The sequence below is a fragment of the Cetorhinus maximus genome, unplaced genomic scaffold (assembly GCF_964194155.1).
Source record: "Cetorhinus maximus unplaced genomic scaffold, sCetMax3.hap1.1 HAP1_SCAFFOLD_3222, whole genome shotgun sequence".
Classification (NCBI taxonomy): domain Eukaryota; kingdom Metazoa; phylum Chordata; class Chondrichthyes; order Lamniformes; family Cetorhinidae; genus Cetorhinus; species Cetorhinus maximus.
In genome coordinates, this window is record NW_027599143.1 from 6879 (window position 1) to 15000 (window position 8122).

An 8122-nucleotide genomic window follows, 5' to 3' on the forward strand; every position below is an offset into this window, starting at 1 on the left:
GCCGGCAATTAGAGCCGCCCGCCCGCCCGCTAATAAGGGTGCAGTTTGGTGCAGAACAGCCCATCAGCTTCCAGGGGCTAAGGACATGTGGGTAAATGGTGAACCAGTTAGCAGGCAGGGCAGCCGGCCGGCCGGTAATTAGAGCCGGCCGCCTGTCCGCCCGCTAATAAGGGTGCAGTATGGTGCAGAACAGCCCATCAGTTTCAAGGGGCTAAGTACATGTGGGTAAATGGTTAACCAGTTAGCAGGCAGGGCAGCCGGCCGGCCGGTAATTAGAGCCGTCCGCCTGTCCGCCCGCTAATAAGGGTGCAGTTAGGTGCAGAACAGCCCCTCTGTTTCCAGGGGCTAAGTACATGTGGGTCAATGGTTAACCAGTTAGCAGGCAATGCAGCCGGCCGGCAATTACAGCCGCCCGCCCGCTAATCAGGGTGCAGTTAGGTGCAGAACAGCCCATCAGCTTCCAGGGGCTAAGGACATGTGGGTAAATGGTTAACCAGTCAGCAGGCAGAGCAGCCGGCCGGCAATTAGAGCCGCCCGCCCGCTAATCAGGGTGCAGATAGGTGCAGAACAGCCCATCATTTTCCAGGGGCTAAGTACATGTGGGTAAATGGTTAACCAGTTAGCAGGCAGGGCAGCCGGCCGGCCGGTAATTAGAGCCGCCCGCCCGGTGATAAGGGTGCAGTTAGGTGCCGGCCAGCCCAGCAGCTCCAGGGGCTATGTACATGTGGGTAAATGGTGAACCAGTTAGCAGGCAGGGCAGCCGGCCGGCCGGTAATTAGAGCCGCCCGCCCGGTGATAAGGGTGCAGTTAGGTGCCGGCCAGCCCAGCAGCTCCAGGGGCTAAGTACATGCGGGTAAATGGTTAACCAGTTAGCAGGCAGGGCAGCCGGCCGGCAATTAGAGCCGCCCGCCCGCTAATCAGGGTGCAGTTCGGTGCAGAACAGCCCATCAGCTCCAGGGGCTAAGTACATGTGGGTAAATGGTTAACCAGTTAGCAGGCAGGGCAGCCGGCCGGTAATTAGAGCCGACCTCCCGGCCATTACGGGTGCAGTTAGGTGCCGACCAGCCCAGCAGCTCCAGGGGCTAAGTACATGTGGGTAAATGATTAACCAGTTAGCAGGCAGGGCAGCCGGCCGGTAATTAGAGCCGACCTCCCGGCCATAGGGCTGCAGTTAGGTGCCGACCAGCCCAGCAGCTCCAGGGGCTAAGTACATGTGGGTAAATGATGAACCAGTTAGCAGGCAGGGCAGCCGGCCGCTAATTACAGCCGCCCGCCCGCTAGTAAGGGTGCAGTTAGGTGCAGGACAGCCCATCAGTTTCCAGGGGCTAAGTACATGTGGGTAAATGGTTAACCAGTTAGCAAGGCAGGGCAGCCGGCCGGCCGGTAATTAGAGCCGGCCGCCTGTCCGCCCGCTAGTAAGGGTGCAGTTAGGTGCAGAACAGCCCATCAGTTTCCAGGGGCTAAGTACATGTGGGTAAAAGGTTAACCAGTTAGCAGGCAGGGCAGCCGGCCGGTAATTACAGCCGCCCGCCCGCTAATAAGGGTGCAGTTAGGTGCAGAACAGCCCATCAGTTTCCAGGGGCTAAGTACATGTGGGTAAATGGTTAACCAGTTAGCAAGGCAGGGCAGCCGGCCGGCCGGTAATTAGAGCCGGCCGCCTGTCCGCCCGCCAGTAAGGGTGCAGTGAGTTGCAGAACAGCCCATCAGTTTCCAGGGGCTAAGTACATGTGGGTAAATGGTTAACCAGTTAGCAGGCAGCGCAGCCGGCCGGGAATTACAGCCGGCCGCCTGTCCGCCCGCTAATAAGGGTGCAGTTAGGTGCAGGACAGCCCATCAGTTTCCAGGGGCTAAGTACATGTGGGTCAATGGTGAACCAGTTAGCAGGCAGAGCAGCCGGCCGGCAATTAGAGCCGCCCGCCCGCTAATCAGGGTGCAGTTAGGTGCAGGACAGCCCATCAGTTTCCAGGGGCTAAGTACATGTGGGTAAATGGTTAACCAGTTAGCAGGCAGGGCAGCCGGCCGGCCGGTAATTAGAGCCGGCCGCCTGTCCGCCCACTAATAAGGGTGCAGTTAGGTGCAGAACAGCCCATCAGTTTCCAGGGGCTAAGTACATGTGGGTAAATGGTTAACCAGCTAGCAAGGCAGGGCAGCCGGCCGGCCGGTAATTAGAGCCGGCCGCCTGTCCGCCCGCTAATAAGGGTGCAGTTAGGTGCAGGACAGCCCATCAGTTTCCAGGGGCTAAGTACATGTGGGTAAATGGTTAACCAGTTAGCAGGCAGGGCAGCCGGCCGGTAATTACAGCCGCCCGCCCGCTAATAAGGGTGCAGTTAGGTGCAGAACAGCCCATCAGCTTCCAGGGGCTAAGGACATGTGGGTAAATGGTGAACCAGTTAGCAGGCAGGGCAGCCGGCCGGCCGGTAATTAGAGCCGGCCGCCTGTCCGCCCGCTAATAAGGGTGCAGTTAGGTGCAGAACAGCCCATCAGTTTCCAGGGGCTAAGTACATGTGGGTAAATGGTTAACCAGTTAGCAGGCAGGGCAGCCGGCCGGCCGGTAATTAGAGCCGGCCGCCTGTCCGCCCGCTAATAAGGGTGCAGTTAGGTGCAGAACAGCCCCTCTGTTTCCAGGGGCTAAGTACATGTGGGTCAATGGTTAACCAGTTAGCAGGCAGAGCAGCCGGCCGGCAATTACAGCCGCCCGCCCGCTAATCAGGGTGCAGTTAGGTGCAGAACAGCCCATCAGTATCCAGGGGCTAAGTACATGTGGGTAAAGGGTTTACCAGTTAGCAGGCAGGGCAGCCGGCCGGCCGGCAATTAGTGCCGACCTCCCGGCAACAAGGGTGCAGTTAGGTCGCCGACCAGCCCAGCAGCTCCAGGGGCTAAGTATATGTGAGTAAATGGTTGACCAGTTAAGCAGGCATGGCAGCCGGCCGGTAAGCGGAGCGTCCCGCCCCGTAATACGGGTGCAGTTAGCTGCAGAACACACCGGCAGGTCCAGGGACGAAGTAGTGGACGGGGAAACGGTTAACCAGTTAACAGGCAGGGCAGCCGTACGGGCAGTAGAGCCGCCCGCCCCGTAATACGGGTGCAGTTCGCGGCAGACCAGCCCCGCAGCTCAAAAGTCTAAGTGGAGAACGGGGAACCGGTTGACCGGTGAGCCGAAGCATGCCAGCAGGCAGGGAAGGTGCAAAAAGGGCCGATAAGACCGAACCGGCACGAGTAACAGGCTGCCGGGGGCGGGTTCCCAGCAAACCAGGTGAGGGGGCGTGGCCGGAGGCCGCGCAGGAGAGCCGCCCGCCCGTGAGTACGGTTAGAGGCAGCAGCGGGCTTCCCCAGCAGGGCAGAAGCCGAAGTGCAGGGAGCGAAATGGTTAACCAGCGAGCAGGCAGCATTCCGGCAGGGCTGGAGGGCGAAAAACGGCGTAAAATAACGGACCGGCAGGAGGAAATGGCTGCCGGGGGGCGGACCCAGAGCCCCCACGTGAGGGGGCGGTTCGGGTGGCAGAGCCGCGCATGCGCGGTTGGAAAACGCGTCACGTCGGAGCAGGGTGAAATCATTAACCAGTCGGCCGCTTCGGCGTCGGCTGGCCGGGCCGAGGAGGGTCGGACCGGGGAAAGGTTCCCGGTTTCGTGTCCGTCGGGTGGTCCCGAGTGCGGCAGGAAAAAATCCGGAATCCTGGGAGCCTTTTTTAAAAAAGAACCGGTCCGGGATGGGGTCGGATTTGGAAGCGTTTGCGGGGCCTAGGTGCCTCTTCGTCGGCATGACTACCGGACGGTCACCCGCCGATCGGCATTTGCGATTTGTTGGCTGGGGAGGTTGGCGGGGTACCTGCAGAATAGTAGGAGGTGGCAAATCGAGAATCGGTCGACATCGCCAAGTGCCTTCTCGAGCCTCCAGGTCTGCAGGGACCGACCCAGGCTGCCCCCAAACCGACCGCGAGGCCGTGCCGGGCGGCCATTTTTGGCCATTTTCGGCATTTTTCGCGTCTTTCGGTAGGTCACGGAAAGCGGCGGCCTGAAGCCCGGGCGTGCCCGGGGAAGGCTCCCCTTCGCCCGCGGGACCGGATTTGCCCCGGAAACGTCCCGAAGCCGGCCGGGAAGGCGGTTTCGAGGGCGAAGCACCTCCGATTGCCTTCGCAAGGCCGGGGAAAGTGGCCCCTGGGCCCGGGAGAGCAAAATCCGTGCGAGGACGGAAGCCCATGAGGTCAGATCCGAGGCTCTTACCCGGCGCCCGGTGGGGGTATTCCCGCAAAGAGCAGCGAGTGCGCCCGGCGACGGGTCAAGTTGCAATTTCTGGCATGCCACTCCTGGAGCTGGTTCATGAGTTCCCCTCGGAAGTCCCGATGAGGAAAGGGCAAAATGGCGTTTTGCGGGCTTTGGGGCCTCTTCGTCGGTAGGACTACCGCCCGACCTTACGGTTGGAATTGTCGGCAGGGGAGGTTGGCGGGGTACCTGCAGAATAGTAGGAGGTGGCAAATCGAGAATCGGTCGACATCGCCAAAAACCTTCTCGAGCCTCCAGGTCTGCAGGGACCGACCCAGGCTGCCGCCAAACCGACCGACAGGCCCTGCCGGCGGCCATTTTTGGCCATTTTCGGCATTTTTCGCCTCTTTCGGCCGGGATGGAAAAGCGGCGGCCTGAAGCCCGGGCCTGCCCGGGGAGGCCTCCTAATCGCCCGGGGGACCGGATTTGCCCCGGTGAGAGCCCCGGAAACGTCCCGAAGCCGGCCGGGAAGGCGGCCAAGGACGAAGCACCTCGGATTGCATTCGCAGGCCGTGCAAAGTGGCCTCCGGGCCCGCGAGACAATGCAGGGTGCCCTCGGTGTGCCCCTGAGAAATGGTTAACCAAACGAAGGACAGTGCGCCTCGGATTGCATTGGCAGGCCGTGCAAAGGGGCCCCCGGGCCCGCGAGACGTTACAGATTGCCCTCGGTGAGCCCCTGAGAAATGGTTAACCAATTGGACTTAGTCTCTGGCGGAGAGACAAAGTGTTTTCACGAGAAATGGTTAACCAATTGGACTTCGTCTCTGGCAGAGAGGCAAAGTGTTTTCACGAGAAATGGTTAACCAATGAGGACAATGGACCTCGGGTTGCATTGGCAGGCCGGGCAAAGTGGCTCTTGGGCCCGCGAGAGCAAAATCCGTGCACAGACGGAAGTCCATGAGGTCAGATCCGAGGCCTTTACCCGGCACCCGGTGGGGGTATTCCCGCAGAGAGTAGCGAATCTGCCCGGCGACGGGTCAAGTTGCATTTTCTGGCATGCCACTCCTGGAGCTGGTTAATGAGTTCCCCTCGGAAGTCCCGATGAGGAAAGGGCAAAATGGCGTTTTGCGGGCTTTGGGGCCTCCTGGACGGTAGGACTACCGCCCGACCTTACGGTTGGAATTGTTGGCAGGGGAGGTTGGCGGGGTACCTGCAGAATAGTAGGAGGTGGCAAATCGAGAATCGGTCGACATCGCCAAAAACCTTCTCGAGCCTCCAGGTCTGCAGGGACCGACCCAGGCTGCCGCCAAACCGACCGACAGGCCCTGCCGGCGGCCATTTTTGGCCATTTTCGGCATTTTTCGCCTCTTTCGGCCGGGATGGAAAAGCGGCGGCCTGAAGCCCGGGCCTGCCCGGGGAGGCCTCCTAATCGCCCGGGGGACCGGATTTGCCCCGGTGAGAGCCCCCGAAACGTCCCGAAGCCGGCCGGGAAGGCGGCCAAGGGCGAAGCACCTCGGATTGCATTGGCAGGCCGTGCAAAGTGGCCTCCGGGCCCGCGAGACAATGCAGGGTGCCCTCGGTGTGCCCCTGAGAAATGGTTAACCAAACGAAGGACAGTGCGCCTCGGATTGCATTGGCAGGCCGTGCAAAGGGGCCCCCGGGCCCGCGAGACGTTACAGATTGCCCTCGGTGTGCCACTGAGAAATGGTTAACCAATTGGACTTCGTCTCTGGCAGAGAGGCAAAGTGTTTTCACGAGAAATGGTTAACCAATTGGACTTAGTCTCTGGCAGAGAGGCAAAGTGTTTTCAAGAGAAATGGTTAACCAATTGGACTTAGTCTCTGGCAGAGAGGCAAAGTGTTTTCCAGAGAAATGGTTAACCAATTGGACTTAGTCTCTGGCGGAGAGACAAAGTGTTTTCAAGAGAAATGGTGAACCAATTGGACTTAGTCTCTGGCAGAGAGGCAAAGTGTTCTCACGAGAAATGGTTAACCAATTGGACTTAGTCTCTGGCAGAGAGGCAAAGTGTTTTCAAGAGAAATGATTAACCAATTGGACTTAGTCTCTGGCAGAGAGGCAAAGTGTTTTCACGAGAAATGGTTAACCAATTGGACTTAGTCTCTGGCAGAGAGGCAAAGTGTTTTCAAGAGAAATGGTTAACCAATTGGACTTCGTCTCTGGCGGAGAGACAAAGTGTTTTCAAGAGAAATGGATAACCAATTGGACTTAGTCTCTGGCAGAGAGGCAAAGTGTTTTCACGAGAAATGGTTAACCAATTGGACTTGGTCTCTGGCAGAGAGGCAAAGTGTTTTCAAGAGAAATGGTTAACCAATTGGACTTAGTCTCTGGCAGAGAGGCAAAGTGTTTTCAAGAGAAATGGGTAACCAATTGGACTTGGTCTCTGAACGGCAGGCAAATTGTGGCCTTGAGAAATGATTAACCAATTGGACTTAGTCTCTGGCGGAGAGACAAAGTGTTTTCACGAGAAATGGTTAACCAATGGGACTTAGTCTCTGGCAGAGAGGCAAAGTGTTTTCCTGAGAAATGGTTAACCAATTGGACTTAGTCTCTGGCAGAGAGGCAAAGTGTTTTCCAGAGAAATGGTTAACCAATTGGACTTAGTCTCTGGCGGAGAGACAAAGTGTTTTCACGAGAAATGGTTAACCAATTGGACTTAGTCTCTGGCGGAGAGACAAAGTGTTTTCAAGAGAAATGGTTAACCAAATGGACTTAGTCTCTGGCAGAGAGGCAAAGTGTTTTCAAGAGAAATGGTTAACCAATTGGACTTAGTCTCTGGCAGAGAGGCAAAGTGATTTCAAGAGAAATGGTTAACCAATTGGACTTGGTCTCTGAACGGCAGGCAAATTGTGGCCTTGAGAAATGATTAACCAATTGGACTTAGTCTCTGGCGGAGAGACAAAGTGTTTTCACGAGAAATGGTTAACCAATTGGACTTAGTCTCTGGCAGAGAGGCAAAGTGTTTTCCTGAGAAATGGTTAACCAATTGGACTTAGTCTCTGGCAGAGAGGCAAAGTGTTTTCACGAGAAATGGATAACCAATTGGACTTAGTCTCTGGCAGAGAGGCAAAGTGTTTTCAAGAGAAATGGTTAACCAATTGGACTTAGTCTCTGGCAGAGAGGCAAAGCGTTTTCCTGAGAAATGGTTAACCAATTGGACTTAGTCTCTGGCGGAGAGGCAAAGTGTTTTCAAGAGAAATGGTTAACCAATTGGACTTGGTCTCTGAACGGCAGGCAAATTGCGGCCATGAGAAATGGTTAACCAATTGGACTTAAGTCCCAGGCAGAGAGGCAAAGTGTTTTCCTGAGAAATGGTTAACCAATTGGACTTAGTCTCTGGTGGAGAGGCAAAGTGTTTCCCGTTGTAATGGTTGGCCAATGCACTTCGGATTGCGTTGGTAGGCCGTGGAAAGTGGCTCTTGGGCCCGCGAGAGCAAAATCCGTGCGCAGACGGAAGTCCATGAGGTCAGATCCGAGGCCTTTACCCGGCACCCGGTGGGGGTATTCCCGCAGAGACTAGCGGGTGTGCCCGGCGACGGGTCAAGTTGCAATTTCTGGCATACCACTCCTGGAGCTCGTTAATGAGTTCCCCTCGGAAGTCCCGATGAGAAAATGGCAAAATGGCGTTTTGCGGGCTTTGGGGCCTCCTGGACGGTAGGCCTACCGCCCGACCTTACGGTTGCAATTGTTGGCAGGGGAGGTTGGCGGGGTACCCGGAGATTTTCGGGGACACGATTTTCAGAACATTTTCAGACAACGGTCACACTTTAAAAATGCCCAGAAAAGTGCGACTTTGAGGGTGGTAAGCGTTTTCAAATAGAATACCTTTCAAAGAGCTCTCGGAAGTCCTATATGAGGATTTAAGATGAATTTGTGCGGGCTTTCCGAACTCCGTTGTCGGTCTG